Here is a 10,784-nt window from a genome sequence, read left to right on the forward strand (position 1 = left end):
CAGCTAGTCAGCATAGGCTTAACTAATATATATACCTGGCCGGACTCGGTTCGGTCACTGGAGCCGTCATCACGGTCTCCTTGCACCGGCATTGGGTCACCGGAGCCGTCCTCATGTTCTTCTTCTTGCACCGGCATTAGGTCATCGTAGCCAGCTTGTTCACCCTCTCCTTCCAAACCATCGGTTTCGTTGAGAAACAACGAGATGGAATCACTTCCTTCTGCGATTATGTCCCTCAACAATGCTTCTTTTGTTGCTTCGTCTAGGTCGGTGTCCATAGTTTCTAAAAATATTTACAACATGGCAATTATTATTCAAACATGACAGATGGATATATTAGTGCCAAACGTAGAACTAGCTACCTAATCATAGTAAGCTATCGGGAGGGGGTATATATCGACAACGACGACACTACATCTATGTCCCTCGACGACCCTCGTTCCCGATAAAAAAAGAGGAAGAAGAAGAAAAAAAAGAGGAGAAGAAAGAATAGAGGAGAAGAACTCCTCTATTCTTTCTTCTCCTCTTTTTTTCTTCTTCCTCTTCTTTTTTTATCCTCTTCTTCCTCTCATGTTCGAGAGGATCGCCGAGGGGTCGGGAGGTTGCCTAGTGTCAAAGGATTCAACAAAACCATGTCTTCATCATTAGGCGAAAGTAACATGTGCATGATGGTACGAAGCTCTTCAAAGTTGTTCTGGAACGGAGTCCCAGATAGGATAATTCGCTTTTTGGTACAAAGTTCAGAAAGAGCCTTCCGAATATCGCTATTTGGAAGGCCTTTGCTGAATTCGTACCAAAAGGCGGATTATTCTATCCGGGACTCCATTCCAGAACAACTTTGCAGAACTTCGTACCAACATGCCCTGGTTACTTCCGGCTAATGATGAAGGCATGGATTTCTTTAATACTTTGACACTAGGAAACCTCTCTCGACCCCTCGGCGATCCTCGACCCCTCGAACCCTCGACGACCCTGGAACCCTCGACCCCTAGACGACCCTCTTCTTCCTCTCATGTTCGAGAGGATCGCCGAGGGGTCGGGAGGTTGCGTAGTGTCAAAGGATTCAACAAAACCATGTCTTCATCATTAGGCGAAAGTAACATGTGCATGATGGTACGAAGCTCTTCAAAGTTGTTCTGGAACGGAGTCCCAGATAGGATAATTCGCTTTTTGGTACAAAGTTCAGCAAGAGCCTTCCGAATATCGCTATTTGGAAGGCCTTTGCTGAATTCGTAACAAAAGGCGGATTATTCTATCCGGGACTCCATTCCAGAACAACTTTGCAGAACTTCGTACCAACATGCCCTGGTTACTTCCGGCTAATGATGAAGGCATGGATTTCTTCAATACTTTGACACTAGGAAACCTCTCTCGACCCCTCGGCGATCCTCGACCCCTCGAACCCTCGAACCCCCGATAAAAATTAAGAAGAAGAAGAAGAAGAAGAAGAAGAAGAAGAAGAAGAAAAAAGAGGAGAAGAAGAAAGGAATAGCTAGAGGAGAAGAAGAACTGACAAAGTCTTCTCCTCTATTCCTTCTTCTTCTCCTCTTTTTTTTTCTTCTTCTTCCTCTTTTTTTCCTTTTCTTTTTTTTCTCCTCTTCTTCCTCTTCTCTTCTTCTCCTTCTTCGGGTAAGCCCTAGTTTCCCGACCGCTCGACGACACTCTCGACATGCCCTCGTTCCCGATAAAAAAAAGGAGAAGAAGAAAAAAGAAGAGAAGAAAGAATAGAGGAGAAGAACTTCTTCTCCTCTATTCTTTCTTCTCCTCTTTTTATTCTTCTTCTTCTTCCTCTTCTTTTTTTCCTCTTCTTCCTCTCCTCTTCTTCTCCCTCTTCCCCGCCTCTCTCATGAATGTTCGCCGCCATACATCATTTGATCATTTGACAAAAAATTCCTAGATACATAAAAAAATTCTACAAATGAAAATAACCTAAAAAAATCATATGATCATCTATGAACAAAAAAAACATCATTTGATCATCTATCATCTATGAACAAAAAAATCATCATTTGATCATCTATCATCTATGAACAAAAATATTCCTAGATACATAAAAAATTTCTACAAATGAAAATAACCTAAAAAAATCATATATATATTTAGCAAATTCTAGCCACATACATCACATACACATATACATTATAGCCACATACACATATACATCACATATGAACAAAAAAATAAACTAATAAAAATAAAAAAACATATTGCAACATATGAAAAAAAACATGGTGGCGCCGGCAGGGCAGAGGGGCATGGCGGCAGGTGCTCACAGAGGGGAGCGGCGCCGGCGTCGGGGCAGATGGCGTCGAGGGCGGCGGCGGGGCGGCGTGGGGCAGCGACGGCGTCGGGGCGACGCGGGGCGCGGGCGGCGACGGGGCGACGACGACGGGCGCGGGCGGCGACGGGGCGACCACGACGGGCGCGGGCGACGACGACGAGGAGCAGGGCGTCGGGGCAGATGGCGTCGAGGGCGGCGGCGACGGCGTCGGGGCGACGCGGGGCGCGGGCGGCGACGGGGCGACGACGACGAGGAGCAGGGCGTCGGGGCAGAGGGTGGCGTCGGCGGCGGGGAGTTGAGAAACTGAATGAAAATTTTGACAAGTGTTGTATATATAGCCAGGCCTTTGGTCCCGGTTGGTGGCACCAACCGGGACTAATGCTCCCTTTAGTCCCAGTTGGTGCGACGAACCGGGACCAAAGGCTAATTTTCGGCAGCCGAAAGGGCGGGAAGCGAAGGCCATTGGTCCCGGTTGGTGGCACCAACCGGGACTAAAGGGGGGCAATGGTCACGGTTGGTGCCACGAACCGTGACCAATGCCCCCTTTAGTCCCAGTTGGTGCCACCAACCGGGACCAATGGCCTTGTGCTGCATCGCTAGCTGAAGTTTAGTCCCACATCGCTAGCTGAAGGGCGCCGGCACTTGTTTATAAGCGCTGCTGTGCCTCCCCATTCGAGCTCCTCTCTAATGCAGGCTTTCGGGCCTAAACTTGTTACTGCCAGTGGGCCTATTGGGCCTCTGCGGGCCTGAATCCTGGCCCATGTAGGGTTTCTAGTCGTATTCAGGCCGTGGAGGCCCAGTAGGTGGCATTTTTTTGGTTTTTTCTTTTTTATTTCTACATTTTTTTGGTTTTTTATTTTTTTTATTTCTACTTAAAACTAAATACTTACAGTTTTTTAGTGATTTCTTTTTGCTTTTAGGTCACAAAAATTATACACTTTCTGTTAGTGCCATTAGTTTTAAATTTTGAATAGTTTAAATTTGAATTTTTAAAAATTTGTGTGAATCACTAGTTTATGAATAACTTTACTATAAAAGTAGAATTTTTTTCTATTTATTTTTTATTTATACTTACAACTAAATACAATTTTTTTCTTTGCTATTTATTTTTTATTTATAATTACAATTAAATACTTATAGTTTGATTTTAGGTCACAAAAATTATATTCTTTTTGCTATTGAAGAATATTATAGTTTTATTTTAGTTGATCATAACATAATATTTTAATTGGTTGTTTTTATTTTCATAAAAGTTTTGTAGTTCATTCTGTTTGCTATTAATTCATTATTTGAGCTAAATGACTCTGAAATTGGAAAGCATTTCAAAATGAACTCTGAAAAGGTTGAAAGTTGGCATGGTATCATAATTTCACCCACATAGCATGTGCATGTATAAAACGGACAATGGTAGCATGTTCGTCTATTACAAATTTGGCATGGTATCATCATAATAGTTGCGGGAGAAAGTCTTCACTTTTTCTTCGCTTGTGTCATTTGCTTATTGCGCCGTAACCATGGATAATCTTCATTATTTATCAGGATGCTTGGGTCAGCCTTGACATTGAAGGGAGGAATTTCATGAAACTTTTCATAATCTTCAGACATGTCTGTCTTGCCGTCCACTCCCAGGATGTCCCTTTTTCCTGAAAGAACTATGTGGCGCTTTGGCTCATCGTATGATGTATTCACTTCCTTATCTTTTCTTTTTCTCGGTTTGGTAGACATGTCCTTCACATAGATAACCTGTGCCACATCATTGGCTAGGACGAACGGTTCGTCAGTGTACCCAAGATTTTTCAGATCCACTGTTGTCATTCCGTACTGTGGGTCTACCTGTACCCCGCCGCCTAACAGATTGACCCATTTGCACTTAAACAAAGGGACCTTAAAATCAGGTCCGTAGTCAAGTTCCCATATGTCCACTATGTAACCATAATATGTGTCCTTTCCGCTCTCGGTTGCTGCATCAAAGCGGACACCGCTGTTTTGGTTGGTGCTCTTTTGATCTTGGGCGATCGTGTAAAATGTATTCCCATTTATCTCGTATCCTTTGTAAGTCAATACAGTCAAAGATGGTCCCCTGGACAATAAGTACAACTCATCACAAACAGTGTTGTCACCTCTGAGACGTGTTTCCAACCAACTGCTGAAAGTCCTGATGTGTTCACATCTAATCCAGTCGTCGCACTGCTCCGGGTGTTTGGAGCGCAGACTGTTCTTGTGTTCATCGACATACGGGGTCACCAAGGTAGAGTTCTGTAGAACTATGTAGTGTGCTTGAGACCAAGAATATCCGTCCCTGCATATTATTGAGTCTCTTCCAAGAGTGCCTTTTCCAGTCAGTCTCCCCTCATACCGTGATTTAGGGAGACCTATCTTGTTAAGGCCAGGAATGAAGTCAACACAAAACCCGATAACATCCTCTGTTTGATGGCCCATGGACATGCTTCCTTCTGGCCTAGCGCGGTTACGGACATATTTCTTTAGGACTCCCATGAACCTCTCAAAGGGGAACATATTGTGTAGAAATACGGGCCCCAGGATGACAATCTCGTCGACTAGATGAACTAGGACGTGCGTCATGATATTGAAGAAGGATGGTGGGAACACCAGCTCGAAACTGACAAGACATTGCGCCACATCACTCCTTAGCCTTGGTACGATTTCTGGATCGATCACCTTCTGAGAGATTGCATTGAGGAATGCACATAGCTTCACAATGTCTAATCGGACGTTTTCCGGTAGAAGCCCCCACAATGCAACCCGAAGCAGTTGCGTCATAATCACGTGGCAGTCATGAGACTTTAGGTTCTGAAACTTTTTCTCTAGCATATTTATTATTCCCGTTTATATTCGACGAGAAGCCAGTCGTGACCTTCATACTGAGCAGGCATTCAAAGAAGATTTCTTTCTCTTCTTTCGTAAGAGCGTAGCTGGCAGGACCTTTATACTGCTTCGGAGGCATGCCGTCTTTTTCGTGCAAATGTTGCAAGTCCTCTCGTGCCTCAGGTGTATATTTTGTCTTCCCATACACGCCCAAGAAGCCTAGCAGGTTCACGCAAAGGTTCTTCGTCACGTGCATCACGTCGATTGAGGAGCGGACCTCTAGGTCTTTCCAGTAGGGTAGGTCCCAAAATATAGATTTCTTCTTCTACATGGGTGCGTGTCCCTCAGCGTCATTCGGAACAGCTAGTCCACCGGGACCCTTTCCAAAGATTATGTAGTGTAAATCATTGACCATAGCAAGCACGTGATCACCGGTGCGCATGGCGGGCTTCTTCCGGTGATCTGCCTCGCCTTTGAAATGCTTGCCTTTCTTTCGACATTGATGGTTGGTCGGAAGAAATCGACGATGGCCCAGGTACACATTCTTCCTGCATTTGTCCAGGTATATACTTTTAGTGTCATCTAAACAGTGCGTGCATGCGTGGTATCCTTTGTTTGTCTGTCCTGAAAGGTTACTAAGAGCGGGCCAATCGTTGATGGTCACGAACAGCAACACCTTAAGGTTAAATTCCTCCTGTCTGTGCTCATCCCACGTACGTACACCGTTTCCATTCCACAGCTGTAAAAGTTCTTCAACTAATGGCCTTAGGTACACATCAATTTCGTTGCCGGGTTGCTTAGGGCCTTGGATGAGAACTGGCATCATAATGAACTCCCGCTTCATGCACATCCAAGGAGGAAGGTTATACATACATAGAGTCACGGGCCAGGTGCTGTGATTGCTGCTCTGCTCCCTGAAAGGATTAATGCCATCCGCGCTTAAAGCAAACCATACATTCCTTGGGTCCTTTGCAAACTCATCCCAGTACTTTCTCTCGATTTTTCTCCACTGCGACCCGTCAGCGGGTGCTCTCAACTTCCCATCTTTCTTTCGGTTCTCACTGTGCCATCGCATCAACTTGGCATGCTCTTCGTTTCTGAACAGACATTTTAACCGTGGTATTATAGGAGCATACCACATCACCTTCGCAGGAACCCTCTTCCTGAGGGGCTCGCCGTCAACATCACCAGGGTCATCTCGTCTGATCTTATACCGCAACGCACCGCATACCGGGCATGCGTTCAGATCCTTGTATGCACCGCGGTAGAGGATGCAGTCATTAGGGCATGCATGTATCTTCTCCACCTCCAATCCTAGAGGGCATACGACCTTCTTTGCTGCGTATGTACTATCGGGCAATTCGTTATCCTTTGGAAACTTCTTCTTCAATATTTTCAGTAGCTTCTCAAATCCTTTGTCAGCCACAGCATTCTCTGCCTTCCACTGCAGCAATTCCAGTACGGTACCGAGCTTTGTGTTGCCATCTTCGCAATTGGGGTATAACCCTTTTTTGTGATCCTCTAACATGCGATCGAACTTCAGCTTCTCCTTTTGACTAATGCATTGCGTCCTTGCATCGACAATGACCCGGCGGAGATCATCATCATCGGGCACATCGTCTGGTTCCTCTTGATCTTCAGCAGCTTCACCCGTGGCAGCATCATTGGGCACATCGTCTGGTTCCTCTTGATCTTCACCAGCTCCCCCCGTTGCAGCATCACCGTATTCAGGGGGCACATAGTTGTCATCGTACTCTTCTTCTTCGCCGTCTTCCATCATAACCCCTATTTCTCCGTGCCTCGTCCAAACATTATAGTGTGGCATGAAACCCTTGTAAAGCAGGTGGGAGTGAAGGATTTTCCGGTTAGAGTAAGACCTCGTATTCCCACATTCAGTGCATGGACAACACATAAAACCATTCTGCTTGTTTGCCTCAGCCGCATCGAGAAACTCATGCACGCCCTTAATGTACTCGCGGGTGTGTCTGTCACCATACATCCATTGCCGGTTCATCTGCGTGCATTATATATAATTAAGTGTCCAAATTAATAGAAGTTCATCATCACATTAAAACCAAAGTGCATACATAGTTCTCATCTAACAACATATAGCTCTCCAGAGCATCTAATTAATTAAACCATACATTGAAACTATGTAAAACATTTCAATGCGAAAACAAATGCGATCATAATCGCAACCAAGGTAACAATTGATCCAACGGCATAATGATACCAAGCCTCGGTATGAATGGCATATTCTCTAATCTTTCTAATCTTCAAGCGCATTGCATCCATCTTGATCTTGTGATCATCGAAGACATCCGCAACATGCATGTAACGCCCTCGATGCGGCTATATCTCCCACGTGTCGAAGCACGACTTAGAGGCATAACCGCATTGAAAGCAATGTCGCAAGTGAGGTAATCTTCGCAAACAACCCATATAATACAATAGGGGAAAAGATACATAGTTGGCTTACAATTGCCACTTCACACAATTACATGAATAAAGCATTACATCATCCAAATACAATCAAGGCCCGATTACGGAACCAAAATAAAAGAAGAACCCCAAATGCGACAAAGGTCCCCGATCGACCCCAACTAGGCTCCACTACTGATCAACTAGAACGAAACAACATAAAAGACAAGATCTTCATAGAGCTCCTCCATGAGCTGGGTTGCGTCATCTGCACGGACTCATCGGCACCTACAAGCTGGTTTTGGAAGTATCTGTGAGCCACAGGGACTTAGCAATCTCGCACCCTCATGATCAAGACTATTTAAGCTTATGGGTAAGGTAAAGGTATAAGGTGGAGCTGCAGCAAGCGACTAGCATATATGGTGGCTAACATACGCAAATGAGAGCGAGAAGAGAAGGCAAAGCACGGCCGATAAAAGTATGATCAAGAAGTGATCCTAGACTACCTACGTCAAGCATAACTCCAACAACCGTGTTCACTTCCCGGACTCCGCCGGAAAGAGACCATCACGGTTACACACGCTGTTGATTCATTTTAATTAAGGTCGACTTCAGGTTTTCTACAACCGGACGTTAACAAATTCCCATCTGCCCATAACCGCGGGCACGGCTTTCGAAAGTTCAAATCCCTGCAGGGGTGTCCCAACTTAGCCCATCACAAGCTCTCACGGTCAACGAAGGAATAGACCTCCTCCCAAGACATTCCGATCAGACTCGGTATCCCGGTACAACAAGACATTTCGACAGGGTAAAACTAAACCAGCAACACCGCCCGAATGTGCTGACAAATCCCGATAGGAGCTGCACATATCTCTTTCTCAGGGCACACTCAGATGAGACTAGCTACGAGTAAAACCAACCCTCAAGTTTCCCCGAGGTGGCCCCGCAGGCAGCTCAGTTCGGACCAACACTCAGGGGAGCACTGGCCCGGGGGGGGGGTTAAAAATAATGATGACCCTTGGGCGCGCGACCCCCAAGGGAAAAGAAAAAGCTAGGTGGCAAATGGTAAAACCAATGTTGGGCATTGCTGAAAAAGCTTTACTTAAGGCGAACTGTCAAGGGGTTCCCATTATAGCCCAACCGCGCGAGGAACGCAAAATCTGGGAACATAACACCTGTATGACGGAAACTAGGGCGGCAAGAGTGGAACAAAACACCAGGCATAAGGCCGAGCCTTCCACCCTTTACCAAGTATATAGATGCATTAATTAAATAAGATATATAGTGATATCCCAACAAGTAAATAAATGTTCCAACAAGGAACTGCCTCCAATCTTCACCTGCAACTAGTAACGCTATAAGAGGGGCTGAGCAAAGCGGTAACATAGCCAATCAACGGTTTGCTAGGACATGGTGGGTTAGGGGTTTGACATGGCAATTTGGGAGGCTGACAAGCAAATGGTAGGCATCGTAGCATTGGCATAGCAAAAGAGCGAGCATCTAGCAAAGCAAAGATAGTAGTGAATTCGAGGGTATGATCATCTTGCCTGAAATCCCGCAAGGAAGAAGAACGAGTCCATGAAGAAGACAAACGGAACGTAGACGAACGGGTCCTCACAAACTCGACGTTAACGGAACCAACCCGAAGAAGCAACACCGGAAAAGAGCAAACAACAAAGTAAACAACCACCACATAATCATGGCAGGATGCACAATCAAGTATGATGCATGTCCGGTTTAAGTATGCATGGCATGGCAAAGTGCACAAGCAGTCCTACAAATTAAGTGGAGCTCAATATGCATCGGGATGCATATTGACAAAACACCACATCAATTATTTAGTTCTCTCTCGTTTATGTACCCCAACAATATTAAATGTTGATTAACATGGCAAGAGGGTGAAGCAAATGTAAACTACCTATCTAGTCAAGGTTAAATGAGGCCGGAAGCAACGAACAACAATTCCGGAAACTCCTCATATGCATATATTAGGTTTGTACTGTTCTGCCCTAAACATTATTTTAGAGTTGTTAAGCATGCAAAATGAAGCCACCATGTTAAACTAGGCATTTTTCTACCCCATTTACATATAAAGATTATTAAAATCGGAGCTACGGTTATTTTGTTATGAATTAAATCATTTTAGCATGGCATAGGAGCAAATTAATGCAAACAACATTTTAATTATTTTAAACATAGCTGAAAGTTGGATATTATTAAACTACACAAAATTCTGAGCAAGTTTCATATATAAAACATTTTAATCCGATGCACGGTTAGTGAGTTATTAAATGCATGAACTAGGGGGACTAATCTGTAAAACAGCAATCTCCGGAATAATAGACAAATTCGCAGGACCCGAAAAAAAAACATATCGGGCCGAATCTGGGGCAAGCCACAGCAGGAAGGGAAAAAAACAGAGGCGGGCGCTGGGGTGTGGCTCACCCATTGGGCTTCGGCCCGGTTCGCAGGAGAGGCCAAGGCAGGCCGGTTGCTGGGCTGGAGAGGAGGCGGCGCTGTGGGGAAGGCGCGGTCCAAGCGAGGCGCTGGACGCGCGCGGTCGACGAGCAGAGAGGCTCGAGCGGGACGCGCAGGCGAGCACCTGCTCGAAGCAGAGGATGCAGAGGCCGCGGCGTGGACTTGGCGGCAGGGGTGACGGCTGGCGAAGCGGGTCTCCAGGGCGGCGGATCTGGCCGGGAAGGGAGCAGGTTAAGGTAGGTGTCGCGGATCCGACGAGGGGCGATGAACGGGCGGCGGCCAAGGTGGTTTCCTGTGAGAGAGAGAGATGTGAGAGAGAAGCACGGGGAGGAAGGAAGAGACAGGGGAGGAGAGGAGCGGGACGAGGCCGGTGCTGGTCGTAGTCGCCGGGGGGCGCGGCTTGCGGGGTCGGCGAGGTCGGCAGGGAGGCCTCGGGCGTGAGGATGGATCGAGGAGCTCGGCTCCTGGACGAGGGGAGGTTGGAGAGGAAGGGCGCGGCTCTGCTGGAGGACGCCGACGGCTCGACGGGGATGGCTGGAGGCATGAGCTGCGCTGGTCTCCGGCAAGGCCGGTCCGATGAGGCACGGTGGGCGAAGGCGGGGTGCACAGGAGGAGCAAGATGCGTGGTTGGGTGGATCGATGGATTTGAGATTATGGTGGTGGCTGATTGGTGAATCGGGAGGAGGCTGCGGGATTGGTCCAGTGAAGAAAACGAGGGAGGTGGGTGGCGCTGCGGATGCACGGATTTGATGGGTGGCGGCGGCTGATCCGAGGAGGG

The sequence above is a fragment of the Triticum urartu genome, chromosome 3A (genome assembly GCF_056163025.1).
Source record: "Triticum urartu cultivar PI428250 chromosome 3A, HENAU_Tu73, whole genome shotgun sequence".
NCBI classification, from domain to species: domain Eukaryota; kingdom Viridiplantae; phylum Streptophyta; class Magnoliopsida; order Poales; family Poaceae; genus Triticum; species Triticum urartu.